We start from the raw sequence: 22,689 nt of genomic DNA on the forward strand, positions 1-22,689 counted from the left end.
CTGTTCCTGAGGGCCCCTCATATTTTCTATGAAGATATAAAACTGTTTGGGGGCCCCTCATATTCTGTATGAAGAAATAAAGCTGTTCCTGGGGCCCCTCATATGCTGCATGAATATAAAAAACTTCATGGGGCCCTCATATTCTGGATGAAGATATAAAACTGTTCATGTGGCCCCACATATTCTGGATGAAGATATAAAACTGTTCATGTGGCCCCACATATTCTGGATGAAGATATAAAACTGTTCCTGGGGCCCCTCATATTCTGCATGAAGATATAAAACTGTTCATGTGGCCCCTCATATTCTGTATGAAGGTATAGAACTGTTCATGTGGCCCCACATATTCTGGATAAAGATGTAAAGCTGTTCCTGGGGCCCCTCATATTCTGTACTGAATTACCGCTGTTACCGGGGCATCATACGGCTACCTGCGCCTGTATCTTCTACAAGTTCCCCAGGAATTTGGCACCAGGAATCCTGAAACGATCTGCAGAAGGTCTTGTGCCCCCAGTCAGGTAAGTCAGAAACAGTCCCTCCATTAGCGTCAGTATCAGTAGTAGTGTTAGTAGTTTTAGTGTAAGTAGCCGTATTAGTGTAAACGTGTATTTGTATCAGTATTTGAGTCAGTATTGGTGGTAGTGTATGTTAGTATTAATGGTAGTATTAGTGGTAGTATATGGTAGTATTAGTGGTAACATCTGTATTAGTGGTAGTAGTGGTAATATTAGTGGTAACACCTGTATTAGTGGTAGTATATGTTAGTATTAGTGGTAATATCTTTATTAGTGGTAGTATATGTTAGTATTAGTGGTAATATCTGTATTAGTGGTAGTGTATGTTAGTATTAGTGGTAGTATATGCTAGTATTAGTGGTAACATCTGTATTAGTGGTAGTATATGTTAGTATTAGTGGTGATATCTGTATTAGTGGTAGTATATGTTAGTATTAGTGGTAACATCTGTATTAGTGGTAGTATATGTAAGTATTTGTGGTAATATCTGTATTAATGGTAGTTTATGTTTGTGTTAGTGGTAGTATATGTTAGTATTAGTGGTAATATCTGTATTAGTGGTAGTATATGGTAGTATTAGTGGTAGTATATGTTAGTATTAGTGGTAGTATTAGTGGTAATATCTAGGGCTGCAACTAACGATTATTTTAATAATCGATTAATCGGCCGATTATTTTTTCGATTAATCGGATAAAAAAAAACAATATGCAAATTTTTCGTTTATTTAAAAGAATTTAATGAACTGGATGTTAAAAAACAACTTAAAATTTACATTAACATTCTTATTTTGTTATGATGTAATAAAAAACAATATTTTCAAAGTACAAGAACCCAAACACAATATTTATGAAACAAAATAACCCCAAACATTCTGAAAAGAGGTGGACTATTACTGTTCAAGAAACTTTGCCCCAGCACTTTGCACTTTGCACCCAGCACTTTGCACCCAGCACTTTGCACCCAGCACTTTGCACCCAGCCCTGGCACTTTGCACCCAGCACTTTGCACCCAGCACTTTGCCCCAGCCCTGGCACTTTGCATCCAGCACTTTGCACCCAGCATTCAGCACTTTGCACCAGCACTTTGCACTCAGCCCTGGCACTTTGCACCCAGCACTTTGCACCCAGCCCTGGCACTTTGCACCCAGCACTGGCACTTTGCACCCAGCACTTTGCACTGTGCCCCTGCACCCAGTCTCTAACTCTGCCCTGCACCCAGCCCTGCCCCCACATTCTGCCCTGCCCCCACACTCACACTCTGCCCTGCACCCACTCTGCCCTGCACCCACACTCACACCCTGCCCTGCATCCCCACCCCCACTCTGCCCTGCACCCAGTCTCCCACTCTGCTCTGCACCCACACTCACACCCTGCATCCCCACCCCCACTCTGCCCTGCACCCAGTCTCCTGCCCTGCACCCCCCACCCCCACTCTGCCCTGCACCCCCACCCCCACTCTGCCCTGCACCCCCACCCCCACTCTGCCCTGCACCCACACTCACGAACCGCTCTGTGCGAATGGAGCCACTCGCACAGAGCGAACCGCTCTGTGCGAATGGAGCCACTCGCACAGAGCGAACCGCTCTGTGCGAATGGAGCCACTCGCACAGAGCGAACCGCTCTGTGCGAATGGAGCCACTCGCACAGAGCGAACCGCTCTGTGCGAATGGAGCCACTCGCACAGAGCGAACCGCTCTGTGCGAGTGGAGCCACTCGCACAGAGCGAACCGCTCTGTGCGAGTGGAGCCACTCGCACAGAGCGAACCGCTCTGTGCGAGTGGCTCCATTCGCACAGAGCGATTCGCTCTGTGCGAGTGGCTCTGTGCGATCCGTGCACATAGACATGAAGAATACTTACCTCCGGAACGCGTCACATCCGTCACGTAGCTAAAAGAAGGCGGAGACTGCAGAGCGTGTAGCAGAAGCGGGGAACGCTCGCGGAGGTAAGTAAAAGGAGCCGAGTGCTCCAACAACGAATTGATCACTCGATTAATCGATAACGGAAATCGTTATCGATGATTTCCGTTATCGATTATTATCGATTTTATCGATTCGTTGTTTCAGCTCTAGTAATATCTGTATTAGGGGTAGTAGATGTTAGTAGTAGTGGTAGTATCTGTTAGTATCTGTATTGCTTTTAGTATATGTTAGTATTTGTGGTAATATCTGAATCAGTGGTAGTATAAGTGGTAATATCTGTATTAGTGGTAACATCTGTATAAGTGGTAGTATATGTTAGTATTAGTGGTAATATCTGTATTAGTGGTAGTTTGTTAGTATTAGTGGTTGTATTAGTGGTAATATCTGTATTAGTGGTAGTTTGTTAGTATTAGTGGTAGTATTAGTGGTAATAGCTGTATTAGTGGTAGTATTAGTGGTAGTATATGTTAGTATTAGTGGTAATATCTGTATTACTGGTAGTATATGTTAGTATTAGTGGTAATATCTGTATTAGTGGTAGTTTATGTTAGTATTATTTAGAGCTGAAACAACGAATCGATAAAATCGATAATAATCGATAACGGAAATCATCGATAACGATTTCCGTTATCGATTAATCGAGTGATCAATTCGTTGTTGGAGCACTCGGCTCCTTTTACTTACCTCCGCGAGCGTTCCCCGCTTCTGCTACACGCTCTGCAGTCTCCGCCTTCTAGCTACGTGACGGATGTGACGCGTTCCGGAGGTAAGTATTCTTCATGTCTATGTGCACGGATCGCACAGAGCCACTCGCACAGAGCGAATCGCTCTGTGCGAGTGGCTCCACTCGCACAGAGCGGTTCGCTCTGTGCGAGTGGCTCCATTCGCACAGAGCGGTTCGCTCTGTGCGAGTGGCTCCATTCGCACAGAGCGGTTCGCTCTGTGCGAGTGGCTCCATTCGCACAGAGCGGTTCGTGAGTGTGGGTGCAGGGCAGAGTGGGGGTGGGGGTGCAGGGCAGAGTGGGGGTGGGGGTGCAGGGCAGAGTGGGGGTGGGGGGTGCAGGGCAGGAGACTGGGTGCAGGGCAGAGTGGGGGTGGGGATGCAGGGTGTGAGTGTGGGTGCAGAGCAGAGTGGGAGACTGGGTGCAGGGCAGAGTGGGGGTGGGGATGCAGGGCAGGGTGTGAGTGTGGGTGCAGGGCAGAGTGGGTGCAGGGCAGAGTGTGAGTGTGGGGGCAGGGCAGAATGTGGGGGCAGGGCTGGGTGCAGGGCAGAGTTAGAGACTGGGTGCAGGGGCACAGTGCAAAGTGCTGGGTGCAAAGTGCCAGTGCTGGGTGCAAAGTGCCAGGGCTGGGTGCAAAGTGCTGGGTGCAAAGTGCCAGGGCTGAGTGCAAAGTGCTGGTGCAAAGTGCTGAATGCTGGGTGCAAAGTGCTGGATGCAAAGTGCCAGGGCTGGGGCAAAGTGCTGGGTGCAAAGTGCTGGGTGCAAAGTGCCAGGGCTGGGTGCAAAGTGCTGGGTGCAAAGTGCTGGGTGCAAAGTGCTGGGTGCAAAGTGCAAAGTGCTGGGGCAAAGTTTCTTGAACAGTAATAGTCCACCTCTTTTCAGAATGTTTGGGGTTATTTTGTTTCATAAATATTGTGTTTGGGTTCTTGTACTTTGAAAATATTGTTTTTTATTACATCATAACAAAATAAGAATGTTAATGTAAATTTTAAGTTGTTTTTTAACATCCAGTTCATTAAATTCTTTTAAATAAACGAAAAATTTGCATATTGTTTTTTTTTATCCGATTAATCGATTAATCGAAAAAATAATCGGCCGATTAATCGATTATTAAAATAATCGTTAGTTGCAGCCCTAGTATTATTGGTAGTATTAGTGGTAATATCTGTATTAGTGGTAGTATATGTTCGTATTAGTGGTAATATCTGTATTAGTGGTGGTTTGTTAGTATTAGTGGTAGTATTAGTGGTAATATCTGTATTAGTGGTAGTATATGTTAGTATTAGTGGTAATATCTGTATTAGTGGTAGTTTATGATAGTATTAGTGGTAATATCTGTATTAGTGGTAGTATATGTTAGTATTAGTGGTAGTATTAGTGGTAATTTCTGTATTAGTGGTAGTATCTGTCGGTATAGGTATTAGTAGTTGTATCTGTCGGTATAGGTATTAGTAGTTGTATCTGTCGGTATCAGTATTGGTGGTAGTATCTGTTAGTATCTGTGTTAGTGGTAGTATATGTTAGTATTAGTGGTAATATCTGTATTAGTGGTAGTATATGTTAGTATTAGTGGTAATATCTGTATTAGTGGTAGTGTATGTTAGTATTAGTGGTAGTATATGTTAGTATTAGTGGTAATTTCTGTATTAGTGGTAGTATCTGTCGGTATAGGTATTAGTAGTTGTATCTGTCGGTATCAGTATTGGTGGTAGTATCTGTGTTAGTGGTAGTATATGTTAGTATTAGTGGTAGTATTAGTGGTAGTATTAGTGGTAATTTCTGTATTAGTGGTAGTATCTGTCGGTATAGGTATTAGTAGTTGTATCTGTCCGTATCAGTATTGGTGGTAGTATCTGTTAGTATCTGTGTTAGTGGTAGTATATGTTAGTATTAGTGGTTATATCTGTATTAGTGGTAGTATATGTTAGTATTAGTGGGAATATCTGTATTAGTGGTAGTATTAGTGGTAGTATTAGTGGTAGTATCTGTCGGTATACGTATAAGCAGTTGTATCTGTCCGTATCAGTATTGGTGGTAGTATCTGTTAGTATCTGTGTTAGTGGTAGTATATGTTAGTATTAGTGGTTATATCTGTATTAGTGGTAGTATATGTTAGTATTAGTGGTAATATCTGTATTAGTGGTAGTATATGTTAGTATTAGTGGTAATTTCTGTATTAGTGGTAGTATCTGTCGGTATAGGTATTAGTAGTTGTATCTGTCGGTATAGGTATTAGTAGTTGTATCTGTCGGTATCAGTATTGGTGGTAGTATCTGTGTTAGTGGTAGTATATGTTAGTATTAGTGGTAGTATTAGTGGTAGTATTAGTGGTAATTTCTGTATTAGTGGTAGTATCTGTCGGTATACGTATAAGCAGTTGTATCTGTCGGTATCAGTATTGGTGGTAGTATCTGTTAGTATCTGTATTAGTGGTAGTATATGTTAGTATTAGTGGTAATTTCTGTATTAGTGGTAGTATCTGTCGGTATAGGTATTAGTAGTTGTATCTGTCGGTATCAGTATTGGTGGTAGTATCTGTTAGTATTTGTGTTAGTGGTAGTATATGTTAGTATTAGTGGTAATATCTGTATTAGTGGTAGTATATGTTAGTATTAGTGGTAGTATTAGTGGTAGTATCTGTCGGTATACGTATTAGTAGTTGTATCTGTCGGTATCAGTATTGGTGGTAGTATCTGTTAGTATCGGTGTTAGTGGTAGTATCTGTTAGTATTAGTGGTAATATCTGTATTAGTGGTAGTATATGTTAGTATTAGTGGTAGTATTAGTGGTAGTATCTGTCGGTATAGGTATTAGTAGTTGTATCTGTCGGTATAGGTATTAGTAGTTGTATCTGTCGGTATCAGTATTGGTGGTAGTATCTGTGTTAGTGGTAGTATATGTTAGTATTAGTGGTAGTATTAGTGGTAGTATTAGTGGTAATTTCTGTATTAGTGGTAGTATCTGTCGGTATAGGTATTAGTAGTTGTATCTGTCCGTATCAGTATTGGTGGTAGTATCTGTTAGTATCTGTATTAGTGGTAGTATATGTTAGTATTAGTGGTAATATCTGTATTAGTGGTAGTATATGTTAGTATTAGTGGTAGTATATGTTAGTATTAGTGGTAATTTCTGTATTAGTGGTAGTATCTGTCGGTATAGGTATTAGTAGTTGTATCTGTCGGTATCAGTATTGGTGGTAGTATCTGTTAGTATTTGTGTTAGTGGTAGTATATGTTAGTATTAGTGGTAATATCTGTATTAGTGGTAGTATATGTTAGTATTAGTGGTAGTATATGTTAGTATTAGTGGTAATTTCTGTATTAGTGGTAGTATCTGTCGGTATCAGTATTGGTGGTAGTATCTGTTAGTATTTGTGTTAGTGGTAGTATATGTTAGTATTAGTGGTAATATCTGTATTAGTGGTAGTATATGTTAGTATTAGTGGTAGTATTAGTGGTAGTATTAGTGGTAATTTCTGTATTAGTGGTAGTATCTGTCGGTATAGGTATTAGTAGTTGTATCTGTCGGTATAGGTATTAGTAGTTGTATCTGTCGGTATCAGTATTGGTGGTAGTATCTGTTAGTATCTGTGTTAGTGGTAGTATATGTTAGTATTAGTGGTAATATCTGTATTAGTGGTAGTATATGTTAGTATTAGTGGTAATATCTGTATTAGTGGTAGTATATGTTAGTATTAGTGGTAGTATATGTTAGTATTAGTGGTAATTTCTGTATTAGTGGTAGTATCTGTCGGTATACGTATAAGCAGTTGTATCTGTCGGTATCAGTATTGGTGGTAGTATCTGTTAGTATCTGTGTTAGTGTTAGTATATGTTAGTATTAGTGGTTATATCTGTATTAGTGGTAGTATTAGTGGTAGTATTAGTGGTAGTATCTGTCGGTATACGTATAAGTAGTTGTATCTGTCGGTATCAGTATTGGTGGTAGTATCTGTTAGTATTTGTGTTAGTGGTAGTATATGTTAGTATTAGTGGTAGTATTAGTGGTAGTATCTGTCGGTATACGTATAAGCAGTTGTATCTGTTGGTATCAGTATTGGTGGTAGTATCTGTTAGTATCTGTGTTAGTGGTAGTATATGTTAGTATTAGTGGTTATATCTGTATTAGTGGTAGTATTAGTGGTAGTATCTGTCGGTATACGTATAAGTAGTTGTATCTGTCGGTATCAGTATTGGTGGTAGTATCTGTTAGTATTTGTGTTAGTGGTAGTATATGTTAGTATTAGTGGTAATATCTGTATTAGTGGTAGTATATGTTAGTATTAGTGGTAGTATCTGTCGGTATACGTATAAGCAGTTGTATCTGTCGGTATCAGTATTGGTGGTAGTATCTGTTAGTATCTGTGTTAGTGTTAGTATATGTTAGTATTAGTGGTTATATCTGTATTAGTGGTAGTATTAGTGGTAGTATTAGTGGTAGTATCTGTCGGTATAGGTATTAGTAGTTGTATCTGTCGGTATCAGTATTGGTGGTAGTATCTGTTAGTATTTGTGTTAGTGGTAGTATATGTTAGTATTAGTGGTAATATCTGTATTAGTGGTAGTATATGTTAGTATTAGTGGTAGTATTAGTGGTAGTATCTGTCGGTATACGTATAAGCAGTTGTATCTGTTGGTATCAGTATTGGTGGTAGTATCTGTTAGTATCTGTGTTAGTGGTAGTATATGTTAGTATTAGTGGTTATATCTGTATTAGTGGTAGTATTAGTGGTAGTATCTGTCGGTATACGTATAAGTAGTTGTATCTGTCGGTATCAGTATTGGTGGTAGTATCTGTTAGTATTTGTGTTAGTGGTAGTATATGTTAGTATTAGTGGTAATATCTGTATTAGTGGTAGTATATGTTAGTATTAGTGGTAGTATCTGTCGGTATACGTATAAGCAGTTGTATCTGTCGGTATCAGTATTGGTGGTAGTATCTGTTAGTATCTGTGTTAGTGTTAGTATATGTTAGTATTAGTGGTTATATCTGTATTAGTGGTAGTATTAGTGGTAGTATTAGTGGTAGTATCTGTCGGTATAGGTATTAGTAGTTGTATCTGTCGGTATCAGTATTGGTGGTAGTATCTGTTAGTATTTGTGTTAGTGGTAGTATATGTTAGTATTAGTGGTAATATCTGTATTAGTGGTAGTATATGTTAGTATTAGTGGTAGTATCTGTCGGTATACGTATAAGCAGTTGTATCTGTCGGTATCAGTATTGGTGGTAGTATCTGTTAGTATCTGTGTTAGTGTTAGTATATGTTAGTATTAGTGGTTATATCTGTATTAGTGGTAGTATTAGTGGTAGTATTAGTGGTAGTATCTGTCGGTATAGGTATTAGTAGTTGTATCTGTCGGTATCAGTATTGGTGGTAGTATCTGTTAGTATTTGTGTTAGTGGTAGTATATGTTAGTATTAGTGGTAATATCTGTATTAGTGGTAGTATATGTTAGTATTAGTGGTAGTATTAGTGGTAGTATCTGTCGGTATACGTATAAGCAGTTGTATCTGTTGGTATCAGTATTGGTGGTAGTATCTGTTAGTATCTGTGTTAGTGTTAGTATATGTTAGTATTAGTGGTTATATCTGTATTAGTGGTAGTATTAGTGGTAGTATCTGTCGGTATACGTATAAGTAGTTGTATCTGTATGTATATTTAAGATCCTGGTACTGACATATAAGGCCATCCACAATACTGCTCCTCCGTACATTTCTGACCTCATTAGCAAATACTCTCCTACTCGATCCCTACGTTCCTCCCATGGGCTAAGGCTCTCCTCCTCACTCATCACCTCTTCCTTTTCCCGTCTACAAGATTTCACTCGAGCTGCCCCATATCTCTGGAATCTGCTCCCAAGGAACCTTCAGCATTCACCCTCCCTCCCGACATTCAAGAAACATCTAAAAACCCACTTCTTCAGAGAAGCCTCACCATCTTAGCTGCTAGAACATCCTTGTCATTGATACCCCCACAATACCCCTCACCCTTTCTCTATGCCTTATGTTTATCACCCCATTTTCCCTCTAGATTGTAAGCTTGCGAGCAGGGCTCTCTCCACCAAATGTATCGGTTTGTCTAAGTCTGTCAATTCTTGTCTTGTCATATCCCTTGAATTTATGTATTGTATTAAGCGCTGCGTAAACTGTTGGCGCTATATAAATAAAAGATAATAATAATAATAATAATAATCTGTCGGTATCAGTATTGGTGGTAGTATCTGTTAGTATCTGTGTTAGTGGTAGTATCACTGTGCTTACACTGCCACCCTGTGGAGTAACGGTGTAATGCACTGTAGCAGTCAGGAGAGCTGCCTCTGCACCACCTGCTGGATAGTTTTGTAATTGCACGCAACACTTTGCTTTCTAGTCCATTTTGCTTTGGTTTATAGACAGCATTAACACCGAGCCCCTCAGTACTGATGCTTCAGTTTGTTAGCATACAATGGAGCCGTAGTCCGGGATTCAATAGTTAGAGGTTAATAAACCGATTTCCAATCCAGACTCCATGGCTGGCTGCACCCAATTAATCCGCCCCAGTGGGATTAGTATAATCACCCACTTCGTGGTTCCCTAATATGCAGCATTTTATATAATTCTGTAAGCAATAGGTTGGTGATTTAGTAATAACAAACGCACGCTGAATTATCACATTAATGCCCCGGGATACAGTTTGTTCCAGAAATGGCAGTTAATACTAAATCCCTTGAAATTTGCCCATCTCATTAACTGCTAACAGGGAACAATTGTATACTATTCCTCCTGAAAACCTCCCCACTCCCCCTGAGGATCTGCCCCACTCCCCCTGAGGATCTGCCCCACTCCCCCCTGAGGATCTGCCCCACTCCCCCTGAGGATCTGCCCCACTCCCCCTGAGGATCTGCCCCACTCCCCCCTGAGGATCTGCCCCACTCCCCCTGAGGATCTGCCCCACTCCCCCTGAGGATCTGCCCCACTACCTCTTGGAATCTGTCCCTCGACTTTGGGACTGGAGTAAATACCTTCAGGCTCTTTGCCAAACCCTGAGAGTTGAGGTGCATGGAGGGTAATTAGTTTGAATTAGTAATTCAAACCCTGCTAGTATTAAAAGTGCTTTAGTAATAAAAATCTCCACCAAGCCCATGTTATTAAAGTATATTGAATGTTTGTTGAATGTGAGCTCTGTGACATAATGCACGGCGCAGAGCGTTGCGGCTTTTCATTTACAGCCAGCTCCTTCGCGATGTGGACCTGCGGCAGACGTCGGCTCCATGTTAGATAAAACAGAATATTTCCAGCAGGAAATGATTTAAAGAAAAACGCACCGTATTCAGGTCACAGATTTCTCTGCAATATTTTAGGCTGGTAATCCAGAAAGAGAATTAGCATCAATCATTCTCTTCTGCCATTAGGCTCGTAGCAGAGCAAAAGCTGAAATAAAAAAAAACCTAATTCTTGTCTTTTTTCTTCCTTCCAGGGGTCAAATCGTCTTACATCTCAGCTTTTCAAAGCCAGTTCCAAGCCCTGCCTGGAGAATTCGTTTTAACAGTCGGATGAGATCGAAAATGAAAGAGATGTTTCAATACCTGTCCTGAGCTGTCTCCGCTTCCCTTTGTTCAGATTATTAAGGCCAAAGGTGCCTCGAATTGAAACCGTTACATTTCAGGTAAGCGTCTCCTGGATATTGAAATAAATTTACCTGTAAAAATAATGATGAAAAATGGTCCTGAACTCCTGATGAGTGGATATTCTAACACAAAGCAGATTACACGTTCCCTACATGCGTCTCTTTTAACAAATACGTTGTTGGTTCCTTGTTGGAATATTTTTGTTCCTTTCACCGATAAACCAGACCTCGCAATGCAGGGAGCCCCGTCCAGCGGCGGGTCACAGCACACGTGTGTGTACTGTACATTCGTGTTTTGGTCAGGGGATGAGTGCCGTGTGTATCCGGGTCATGGCGGCACGCGTGATAAATGTATTAGAGCAGATTGTACATTACTTTCACAGATGGAGTTTACAGCATGTGGCACAGGTAGGTGCAAAACGTTATTGATGTTAACATGTAAAACAGACATGGCCAGAAGGTCAGCCGTGTGTCTTATGCATCGCTCAGTGTCTGTAATGAGGAACGTGTGAACAAACACGGGGTATCTCGCAGCCAAAACAAATAAAACTGCCTGACTTTCAATTTCCTTCTTCTTACCCCAATTCATTTTTAATCACACCTCTGGGGGTTACCCTCACTGCTGCGAGCTTGCAAGAATGACACACTTACCATTCAATATCCTCCACCATAAGCCACTTTGTTGCCATAGTGACCGTCTCCAAGGCCTTTATGTCCTACCTAGAAGCCTGGTCGTATTCTCTGCCGCTTATTGTGTCTCCTACCAGAAGCCATGAATGCTGCAGAGCCTGGGGGACAAGTTCTTCCTATGGGGTGACAACGGCCCAGCCCGATGAGGCTCATTCCTGTAAATGCCCCACGGTTATGTTCGGTACTTGTCGCTTGCTAACGTTTTTCTCCGTTGGCTGTGCATTCCCACTCTGATCCAAGATGGGAACATGAGCGAACTGGGCAGACCTTGGGCATTATACAGATGGAGGGTGCTGTGACATTCCAACTGTGTGTTGATGGCTTTAAGGGGTTTTGGTTTGGAACAAGGTTTACTGGTGCTGCGCTGACCATTGTGCCATGTAGGTGCTCTGACCGTCTGGCAGGTCGCATGCAGACCTTCATGCCTCCAGAAATGTCCCTGCGCCAGGCTTAGTACCTTATCACTCTCGATACTAATTTGTGGATCAAACACAGCCATGGGAGCTTTGGCTAGCCCTCATGGACTATTTATCTTCTGTTACATCATTTTGTTAACGGTACGCAGCCCTCCCATTACACACTACACGACACCCACTACACACTACCCAAATGGACGGACTCCCCCAAAAAAGTAATAAGGGTTCTATGGGAATGGGAACCTGGGATTAAAACCTAGAATTTCTTTATATTTTGCCAAGCGATCTGAACGTCAAGGAATTCCCACGGATTGTTTTACTTTTGTGTTATGTAAGTTTTGTGTGTTTTATATCTGTTTATTTTATGCTGTTTTCTATGTATTTTTGTATGTCTCTGTGATGGCCCCGGGTTAATCGGTGCCGTCTGTAGTAGTGGTTGTGACCATCCGGGCTTAAAATGTGTGGATATATTGATTATTGGTGATTTATGTATTTTCCCCATATATGTGGTATGTATTTGTGTATACTTTGTTCTCCCTCATAAGATCACCCCGAAAACGACGGCTAAAGTTATACGAACATTGCAGGCCTTGGTAGCTTAAGTGGGGCGCCGGACTGTCTGGGCAGGGTGGGAAGATGTGGACGTGATTTATGACCTTCTTATCACCTAACCTGTATATAAGCCGTGTGTTTCCCCACGTGTTCTTCTAAGTCTCGTCTAATGCTTCAGGGACTCGCTATATCACCCATTGTCCTTTTCAGGACAATCTCTGCACTGCCTGTAGCTGCGCCTCGGCAGGCTGCGGTGCTGCGATCGGAGGGACACCGGGCCAGTTCCTGAACGCTGCCTCGCTAGTATCATCTAGTGCTGGCGGTGGTTTAACCCTTTCGGTCCCGGCAGGAAGCATCGCAGAACCGACGGGCGTACTCAGCCGGGGTACAAGGCGTGCCCGTCACAGTCTCTTTTACCATTATTTTTGTAAAGTGCTGTGACTATTTTTGTCAAATTCAGTGTAAATGAATCAGTTCTGTCTTTGTGCTCTAAGTTGGAACTCACAGCTTCCGGGGGTGGCCGGGGTTATCGCGTTACCATCTCTTATAATTTCTAAGTGTTACTTTTTTAAATGAAATTGGTTTTCTATAGTTTGAGCGGCTCAAGGGCTTACCGAAGCCTCCTCAGTTATTCTTAAAACCTTAAATAGAACTCGGTGGTGGCAGCGAATAAAGTTTGGGGTCGTGGGGTGGACAGGTTTGGTGTTTATGGTGTAGTTGCCGCGAGTGCGCCTGGTTTTGTGCCATTAACCCTTTTCGCATCCACATTCCCCTTAACGCTGCGGTGAGAGCTTCTTGTGTTGTGTTAGTATTGTGGCGTCCATGACGTCTCCGGCCCAGCGCAATCCTGAAAGTTCAAGGTATTGTTAATACAGTGCTCGACATGTTGAGGTCGTTATCTTATTCACGTTACAGTTGGTGACATTGCCACAAGGAACCCATTAAATGTAGCTTCACATCTACCAGGTACCTGTATGTATGTATGTATAAATAAATCTATATACGCATCTGCGAGTTCATCCGGACGCAAAGCAGAACCGATCACGCAGGGTAACTGGGATTAATCGAGAAAAGTCTTAGAAACCGCAGAGACAAGGTTGCAAAAATATACATCCAAGGGGCCGCAGTTTAGGGAATGAAATTCCCGAACTAATTGCTGTAATGAGATGATTAGGATGGGCCAGGGAATTAGAAAGTCCTGATTGTCACGGAATGGAAAGCGGAACAGGTTACACTCCACTTGGAAAAGACAGAGCTGGAAGAAGAGAAGGGAATCTGTACCAGGGGCGATATAATAACTATCGGCTTATTTCACGAGGTACGAGGGAATGATCCGTAGCGTTGGATGGACGGGGAAATGCTTTACGCAGGAATAATCCTAAGGCCTCGAGGACGCGCAGAGACGCAGCGAACGCCACGGGCTGTAACATGAACCTTTATAGTTCGGGAGTGGGGTATGAAGGCCGCCCGTGGGTAGATCCTTACTGTTCACTGCAAATCCCAATGTTTACTAATGACATCGAGTCACCATCTGTAATATCCAGACCGTTTAGGAATTCTGTAAATCCACACTAATGATGATTAAATAGAATTATTGGTGCCGTATTACTGATTGTTTGCAGAGTACAGGCTGAAGAAGACGTTTTTAATTAGAAAAATGTACAGTATGAAAAATCATTTAATGGAACTAAGAGCATAAAAGTCTGGGTGAAACCTCCGTGCCGACATCAGTAACACGTCGCTCTGGGTCATTATGGGTCATGCTGAAAGCCTGTTGGGATTCTGGCCCTCTAGGACAGGGCAGGCATCCCATATACCCAGGGACCGTTTCTTTTAAGTGGCTAATGCCCTGCTCTCCACATTCGTTACCGAAGCCATGCTACTGCCCCAGGGGTTTCTGGCAAATGGGTCGAAAAATAATTTAACTAGATGACTTGAGATGCAATTCCCGACAAGTCAAGAAATGTGAGTTAAATCCAAATATTAAATATGTTGGTCTCCCCGCAGTCTCGTTCTTTGTCTTGAAGCGGCTGTCGGGTGGTTACTCCTGGAGGTGGTACGGAGCCCTGTAAGATGTTCAATTACTCATCTGATTTAACATATACACATAGATGTGTATATTTATGTATATATTCGTTTCATTTCATTATAAAAACTTAAGATATGGGGTTCGGTGGAGCATCCCCCCAGTTGTAAAGACATTTTACTCGCCTCTTGCTTTATTCTACCTTGTGGTATGGAGATAAACCCAACAAAATAATGACATCAACAAAGCTTTAATTGTTTTCCCCTAATTTTGTAGAACATGTGCGGTGTCCCTGTCTGTATCGGTCTCCCCTCCCCTGAGCCGCAGGTTTTTGGGGGACGATCAGGTGGAGACGACTTTCTTGGTAGAGGCACAGTCTGTAATCAGCGATGGATAATAAAGTCTGTTGAAAAGCTCTAGACCCCTGACAGCATACTCCGCATGGCTGGGTAAAGCCAGGACTAATTAAAGTCTTACGTACATTTACAGGTCATGTAAGTTTCCTTATGGCCAAAGAGTTTTGAAGTTATTAGAAATTCTTGCGTGTTAACTGTTTTGTTCCCAGAATGAACTCTAGGCTATTATGGCTCTCTAATGGCCCGTCTGCAAAACATAGGAGGAAAAATGCTGCAGATGTTCAGATTGTGAGCTCTTTAGTGCAGGCCACGAGGTTTAACACAACCTATTGTCAGCTCTTTGCTTTAACTAACTTGTAATTTGTTATGTAGCGGACTTTCGGCAGGCACCTCCCTGCGGCTTTCTAGAAACCGCAAGATTGATGACTGGTTTAATACATAAAACAAATAATGATTTATACTCATCTTGTAATTGTAAATAACATTTAACTAAAAGGTTTAGAGAAGATTAAGGGAGGAATGTTATAAGATTTAACATGTAAACATGCGCAGGATATGGCTGAAGGGGAGTAAAGTCATGAGGTATTGGGTTATTCCTCAACTTAGTCCTGATCCAGAGTATAACTCTTTGCTTGTTCGGTTTGCAGATCTTATTAGATTCATGTAAACCACAGAATTAACATGATGGTATAGTCCCTGCCTTAAATAACAACATCCAGTCCCCTCTCTAGACACTGGAGACTGTACCCGAGTGTATAATACTGTGCACCATCTCTTCACTGATCTAAAAAACTGTAGCCCATCACCATTCCTAGCTGGAGACTGCACCCCATAATCAAACAAAGCTGGGGTCTGCACTCCATAACCATACGAAGCTGGAGACTGCACCCCGTAACCATACAAAGCTGGAGACTGCACCCCGTAACCATACAAAGCTGGAGACTGCACCCCGTAACCATACAAAGCTGGAGACTGCACCCCGTAACCATACAAAGCTGGAGACTGCGCCCCATAACCATACAAAGCTGGAGACTGCACCCCATAACCATACGAAGCTGGAGACTGCACTCCATAACCATACGAAGCTGGAGACTGCACTCCATAACCATACGAAGCTGGAGACTGCACTCCCTAACCATACAAAGCTGGAGACTGCACTCCATAACCATACAAAGCTGGAGACTGCACCCCGTAACCATACAAAGCTGGAGACTGCACTCCATAACCATACAAAGCTGGAGACTGCACCCCATAACCATACGAAGCTGGAGACTGCACCCCATAACCATACAAAGCTGGAGACTGCACCCCGTAACCATACAAAGCTGGAGACTGCACCCCATAACCATACAAAGCTGGAGACTGCACTCCATAACCATACAAAGCTGGAGACTGCACTCCCTAACCATATGAAGCTGGAGACTGCACCCCATAACCATACAAAGCTGGAGACTGCACTCCATAACCATACAAAGCTGGAGACTGCACTCCATAACCATACGAAGCTGGAGACTGCACTCCATAACCATACAAAGCTGGAGACTGCACCCCATAACCATACAAAGCTGGAGACTGCACCCCATAACCATACGAAGCTGGAGACTGCACCCCATAACCATACGAAGCTGGAGACTGCACTCCATAACCATACGAAGCTGGAGACTGCACTCCCTAACCATACAAAGCTGGAGACTACACCCCATAACCATACAAAGCTGGAGACTGCACTCCATAACCATACGAAGCTGGAGACTGCACTCCATAACCATACGAAGCTGGAGACTGCACTCCATAACCATACGAAGCTGGAGACTGCACTCCATAACCATACGAAGCTGGAGACTGCACCCCATAACCATACGAAGAAGGAGACTAAACCACTTCACCGTTCCAAGCTGGGGTTGAATGGAAGACTCCCTTGCTAAGTAGCGTTATTGGAAGCCCATTTATGCTGTAGTGAGACACTGAGTTACTCTTGATATTTAGAATTGATACTTTGAATGGGTTGTGAGTATGATGTGGGACTATTCTCCGGTGGTTTATACCGATATGGCCATCTGCCCACACAGGGTTTCCAAAGTTAGCTCTTTTTATGCTGAAAAGGCTTGTGTTCTAGTGATTTCTAAAGGAGTCAGATACGGGAAAAGATAGAGCCGGTCCAGGAGAACCTTCCTCCTCTTCAGTCTGGCCTACATTCCCACAACGGGCATCTGTAACGATGAGATGTGGAAGCATCCTACGCCTTGTATTAGTGGATGAGCTAATACTCCCGGGAATGTGTTCACAGCACTTTGTTACTATCTGTTCAGTGTAAAATTACCCCTGAATATTTTTTCCTCCTAATCTCCCCAAAACTGAACCCTACTCCTCGTCGTGTACCTAGTGTTAGTCCAGCACAGGCTGGTTCCACGTCAAACCCTTCCACACAGAGTTGATAGTTGGTTTTCTAAAGCCCGCCATCCTGTCTGCTTCTACCGCGGGTTTTATTGGAACCCTAGAAGGATAAATAATTTTCACCCCGCCAGAGCCTGAGGCCTTCCCAGCCTTTAACATTCTCTTTTGGAGACATTGTAACCTAGAATTGCCTTCTAAATCCCTCCCTGTTCCGTTATCCAACCTCCTCCAGCGCTCATCTGTCGCACTGATGCCTCGCGCTTTCTCTCAGAGAGCGTCCTCGCGTCCGCGATTGAAAAGCTACTTTCTGGAAATGGCAGCCCCCCGCCCCCATCTCCCGCGGCGCTCTACTGTTCGACGCATGCTGAACTTTTGAACCCAGACGAAATTACGAGAAAAAAATCGGTCCGCGTTTGGTTTTCTGTTTTGTGCCGTTTCCTCATTGTTATACAAGCGAGTCAAACAAAGTTCAGTGCCCTTTCTCACATTCTCGCTACCAAAGGACATACGGAAAAACATCACATATAATTTCCGTCAGGAGATCTAAGGCATTAAGAATATGGCATCCATGCATAACTAATAGGACATTTGTCTTTGAAAGGTGGCGTCTTGTAAAGTAGGGTCCCACTCCTGTCGATATTGTCGGTATATGGTCCTGGATACATGGCTCCTCTGATTGACCCTTGGATGTCACATTTGGCATCGGGTGAGAGGATTCTGTTTGTTTTTGAGTTACTATGTTTTTTGGTTGGAAGAGTTTGGGATTTTGTGCCGGTTCACTGCAACTGTTCCTGCTGCCAAAACCGATAAACTCCCATCTGGATGTAACACAATTGGTGTGAGAGATCACGTTGGGGCAGCTTGAGGTAATTGGAGGGTACGCTCCAGCGCCACATTAAACAAAGAGAGGTTTTATGGTGGAAGAGAAGCTCTGGGAAGGATGTGTAGAACAAGGCTGACCGGCCGTACAAATGGAGAGCCTTCTACCTGGGCCACAAATGGGCAAAAGGGCCTGGCCAATTCATGGGCTAGTTCTCTGCTAATATTTTAATATTGCAATATTAGGTCTAAATGGTGTTTATTCCGGGTACAATATTCAAGACGTGCAGTCTTTGGGAACTCAATATGCAAAAATCCCACTCTGAAAAAGACATATAATCCATGAAGTCCAAGTTCAACCGTTCCTCAAACCCATATTAGTTGATCCAGAAGAAGGGACAAAAACCCACCGAGACATCAATAACTAGCGCTTTCTAGTCTAACACACTTACCCTTTGCTAAATGAGCGGAGGGAACGGTATTTGCCCTGAGTGACCAGTCCAACAAGGTCTTTCCAAAAGGACCCATTGTCACCACAGTGCAGGAAAACAGTGAGACCCCTGTGTCGTGGCACTGAGAAGGTTAATGGTGTCCGCACAGCGGGCTTGTTCCCTCTTGTTGTTTGAATGTTTCTGCCAATTACTGTCACCACCTTTGACAAGAGCGTTCACACTCCTGCGTTAGATGAGGGGGGCCAAGGTTATCGGGAGTTTACAAAGTTTGGCACATTGTAGCACTGAACCAGCACAAACCCGCATTGTCTTTGAATTAAATGAGATTTGCTGTTGATTTAAAATGCACATTTACCCTCGATGGTTCCAGAGACATCTGCGGGGAGGTGAAGACCCGATCTATTAGCACATTATTTCTATGCAGCCATCGAAGAGTAACACCCAGATTATTCTGTCTGTCCGGTCCAAGGTCTGAGGATATGTGCAGTGGCTGAAATAATTAATCGTTTTATTTCATAACAGAAATAAAAACAAAAAATTACCCTTTACCAGCCCAAATTAAATACAAAAACCCACAAATTCTACAGCTAAAATGCCAACGTTCTATGAAAGCTATTAATAATGTCATTCAGGGCGTTCAGCATTAAAATGTACCTAGGCTTTGTAAGAGTATTTTCCCATTATAACAGCGACGTAGTATAAAGCTTATAAAACCTCGGGCTGCGAGTGCTGTATAAATCCCGCTCCGTGTGCCTGCTAATGGTTCCATGTATCCAAAGCCGGGAACTCTCTGCTTTGTCCTGATTTTCACTCCAATCCCAAAATGAACAGCTGCTCCAGAAAGTACTGTCTTTGGCCAAAGGGAAACCAAGTGGTTCCTCTGGATTGACTCTTGGCTAGATATCCAGCCCCTGGATATACCGAGGAACGCCATCCCTGCCATTACTGATCAGCAGGCGATGGTTCGCCATGCATGATTAAACCATCACATAGGGTTTTGTGTCGCTAAACATTTTTAATCTGGTGTCTTGCAATAAAACTCTCCAGATCGGGAGCCTGGATCTCTTGGTCATCTTTAATATGACAGCCGTATTAACTGCAGCTAAATCTGGGGGTTTCCTTATTTAAGTCTTACACACATCAAGAACTGGACACGTTCCGTGTGGGAAACTCGATAATAATGTTTAAAAACACGTAAAGTTACTAAATATCATGTATGTAATGGCACAAAGCAGAATAATTCAGGTACATTTCTCTTAGTTGTTGGAGGCTGAAACAAACGGTAAAAAGCCGCACAAGGACCCCTTGTAGTTGCGTCCCCGGGGACGCTTGCGCGTACACTCCAGAAATAGGTATTTGTTTGTAAGAAACATACGCGGAGCCATTAGTTTGAAACCTAATTCTACACAGGACATTAAGAAAATAAGCAACGTGAAAAAAAAATCACAGTTTATTTATCAGTAAATGCGTCACGTGGATGGCCATGGCAAGTTCAAGGAAGCACCTGTTTATTTATTTTGCCGCTCAAATTCAGCTTTTCCTAAGTGTATACGTTTTACATAACACATCCATTCTCAGCCCAACACCCTCGTCATGCGGAATGCCCACCGCCCCACTGCGCAGACCCCGTGGCAGTTTGCGTGAACAAACAGTATAAGTCTGTTTCCCGAAATCTCGACGGGTTGGCGATAGGACGCGGGAGTCTGCATTCAGCCCTTAATGATGTTAATAAGCCGGTACATGACCACCATATTCATTTCATTTGCTTACAATACTTAAACTCGTGCATTTACACAACAAATAGTTTATTGTTTTAATAACCAAAGTATTTATTTCAGCTATTGACAAGAAACTGATGAGTTTTTCTGTGCATACATTTTCATGGTTTCCGAGGAAGGGTCTGGTAGTGAATCACAGTGTAGGCTTAATATGTGTTGCTTGTCCTGGTGTGAAGGTGGCACCGATAGTAAAAATCAGCAGTAAAACGAAGGATAAAGATTGATTCCGATGCAGAGAATCTGCAATTTATGGCACAGTTCATATTGTCCAGAAGTAAAGCAAAATAATAATATTTATCCCCAAACCTTAAGGAAAATCCAGAATGATGGTGACTCCCGGAACGGCCTCTCCAAAACGGTCGTCGCATGTGAAGAGAGGTCCCAGTATTCGAAATGGTCCCGTTCAAGCAATTCGGTCCCAGAGTGATAAGCCAACCGGGAAATGTGGGTTCATCTGTTCGGCCTCTACTGCCCCAGGTGACGCCCCACAAGTTGTTAATGCAACCCCCTGGAATCAATCACGCTCTAAGCGATATAGTTCAGGGATCCCTGCTTCAAACATGAATCTACTTCACAAATTAAAACATGCGCAAGGAGCGGAGAGGAGTTTGGCTCAGAGACAAACGCTATCCCCAGACCACTAAGTCACAGTCTGACCCATCTGTTCCACGAAGATTTTATTCACCAACTGCCTTATTCTGCCCAGCGCATAACCAAAAACTATTGTGCATTTAAAAGAAATTCTTTGGTGCTCTGCAAAGCATCTTATCCCTCTGTCAAAAACGGTTTCATACACACGTCCCATAAACAGCCCTGGACACATCAAACAGCGGCGGCACGGAACAGACGGATAAAGCCAGCGATATTTCTGGAAACTTTCACAGTGAAATGTTAACATCTCACATTGATTGAACACAATCCTCCTGTTCGAGCAGGGGACGGATTTAATCCACGGACGCGAAGATATTCAGCAGATATAGAGAAATTTGCATCTCCAGCCCTTGTTGGGGCAGAACCCAAATTGGGAGCACACCGGCATTTTGTGGACACAGCATTAAATCCTGAGAGTTATGTCATAACTAATGATTCTGCAGCCAAGAGATCCCAGTTCTAGGCAAGTAAAACCCTAAAAACCCTTTTGCATGGAATAATTCACAAAACATGTCTTTAAGCTCTGGTGGAATGGAACATACGTCCTACCGCGCCTAACATACCAAAGGGCTTTTTACACCCGACGCATGTTACGTGTGCCAGACGGAAACATTTTTGCTTCCGGTAAGAATTATTAAAGTAAATGTTTAATGTGAAGGGAATGGAGAAAAATGTTGACTTCAGAATGGTTTCCTTGGGTCTAAGTGCTCAATAAAAAAGCTATGCTGAAAAAAAACAAAATACCAGCCAATGAAAGGGGAAACATTATTTAATGGAGATCGGCCGAAACGCCACACGTTATAACCGAAAATTTACTTTATTGGGACTGCAAGCACCCCACAGCAAGTCTTCACCGTCACAACATTAAACTGGTGAAACGTACCGCGCTCCCATAACGCACAAGTGGGGTTACATGTGGCAGACTAGAGGGGCGAATGGTTCTTATCTGCCGTCAGATTCTATGTTTCTAATACACTGGATTTTAATTGGCTGGCTTGTTATATACATCTTCTAGCAATACTCATTGATTGGCTGACATGCTTTGTATGTGCTCTAACTGCATTCATTGATTGGCTGACATGCTTTGTATGTGTTCTAACTGCATTCATTGATTGGCTGGGTTGGCTTATATGTGTTCTAACTGTCCTTATTGATCGGCTGGTTTCTTTTATATTGTGTTCTAACACTACTCAATGATTGGCTAGCTACCATTCGGGTATAATCTGATACTGGATGCTCGTTGGATAATCAAAGTCTGTACTAGATGCTGATTGGGTAATGTCTGATATACATGATTCTGATTGGGTATACACTGCCAGACGTGTACCGTATGCCAATTGGTTAACGGGTGACTCTTCTGGATTCTGAATGGGTATCAGGTTCGACTCTGGACCTTTGGCTAGATTTTCAATGTGATCTTCATATTTACAGCTCTGCTTTTCATAATAACCGCTGTAGGGAGCTAGCTATATGTCTTGTACTGAAAATGTAATTCTCGCCATGATTTCTTCATTACTGAATTCCCTTAAAAAATATTTATCATTGCCTATGGTAAATAATAGAATGGCTCAGTCTTAAGCACACAGCAGGACTCCCTGACTCCTGAAAGTCTATGGATGAAGGAACATCATTAAATAAACATGACTTGATTGACTTTGACCTAAAAAAAAAAAAAAAAAAAAAAAGTCACCCAAAATATTACACAACTGCTTATAGTGGCCCCCTCCATGTCTGCAGATTGAGTGAGTTTATTGGAATAAATGAACTAAAACCCATGTTTCCTGTTTTAAAAA

The 22,689-nt window shown here is 42.6% G+C and overlaps 1 long non-coding RNA gene across 1 annotated transcript; it reads left to right on the forward strand.

Moving 5' to 3' along the window:
- Window positions 1-412: 412 nt before the first annotated feature.
- LOC128470333 (uncharacterized) lies at window positions 413-10,846 on the forward strand. Its single transcript, XR_008346020.1, has 2 exons — window positions 413-518; window positions 10,613-10,846. It is a non-coding gene; the product is annotated as an uncharacterized LOC128470333 (long non-coding RNA).
- The last annotated feature ends 11,843 nt before the right edge of the window (window positions 10,847-22,689 follow it).

Source organism: Spea bombifrons, chromosome 12, assembly GCF_027358695.1.
Source record: "Spea bombifrons isolate aSpeBom1 chromosome 12, aSpeBom1.2.pri, whole genome shotgun sequence".
Taxonomy (NCBI): Eukaryota; Metazoa; Chordata; class Amphibia; order Anura; family Pelobatidae; genus Spea; species Spea bombifrons.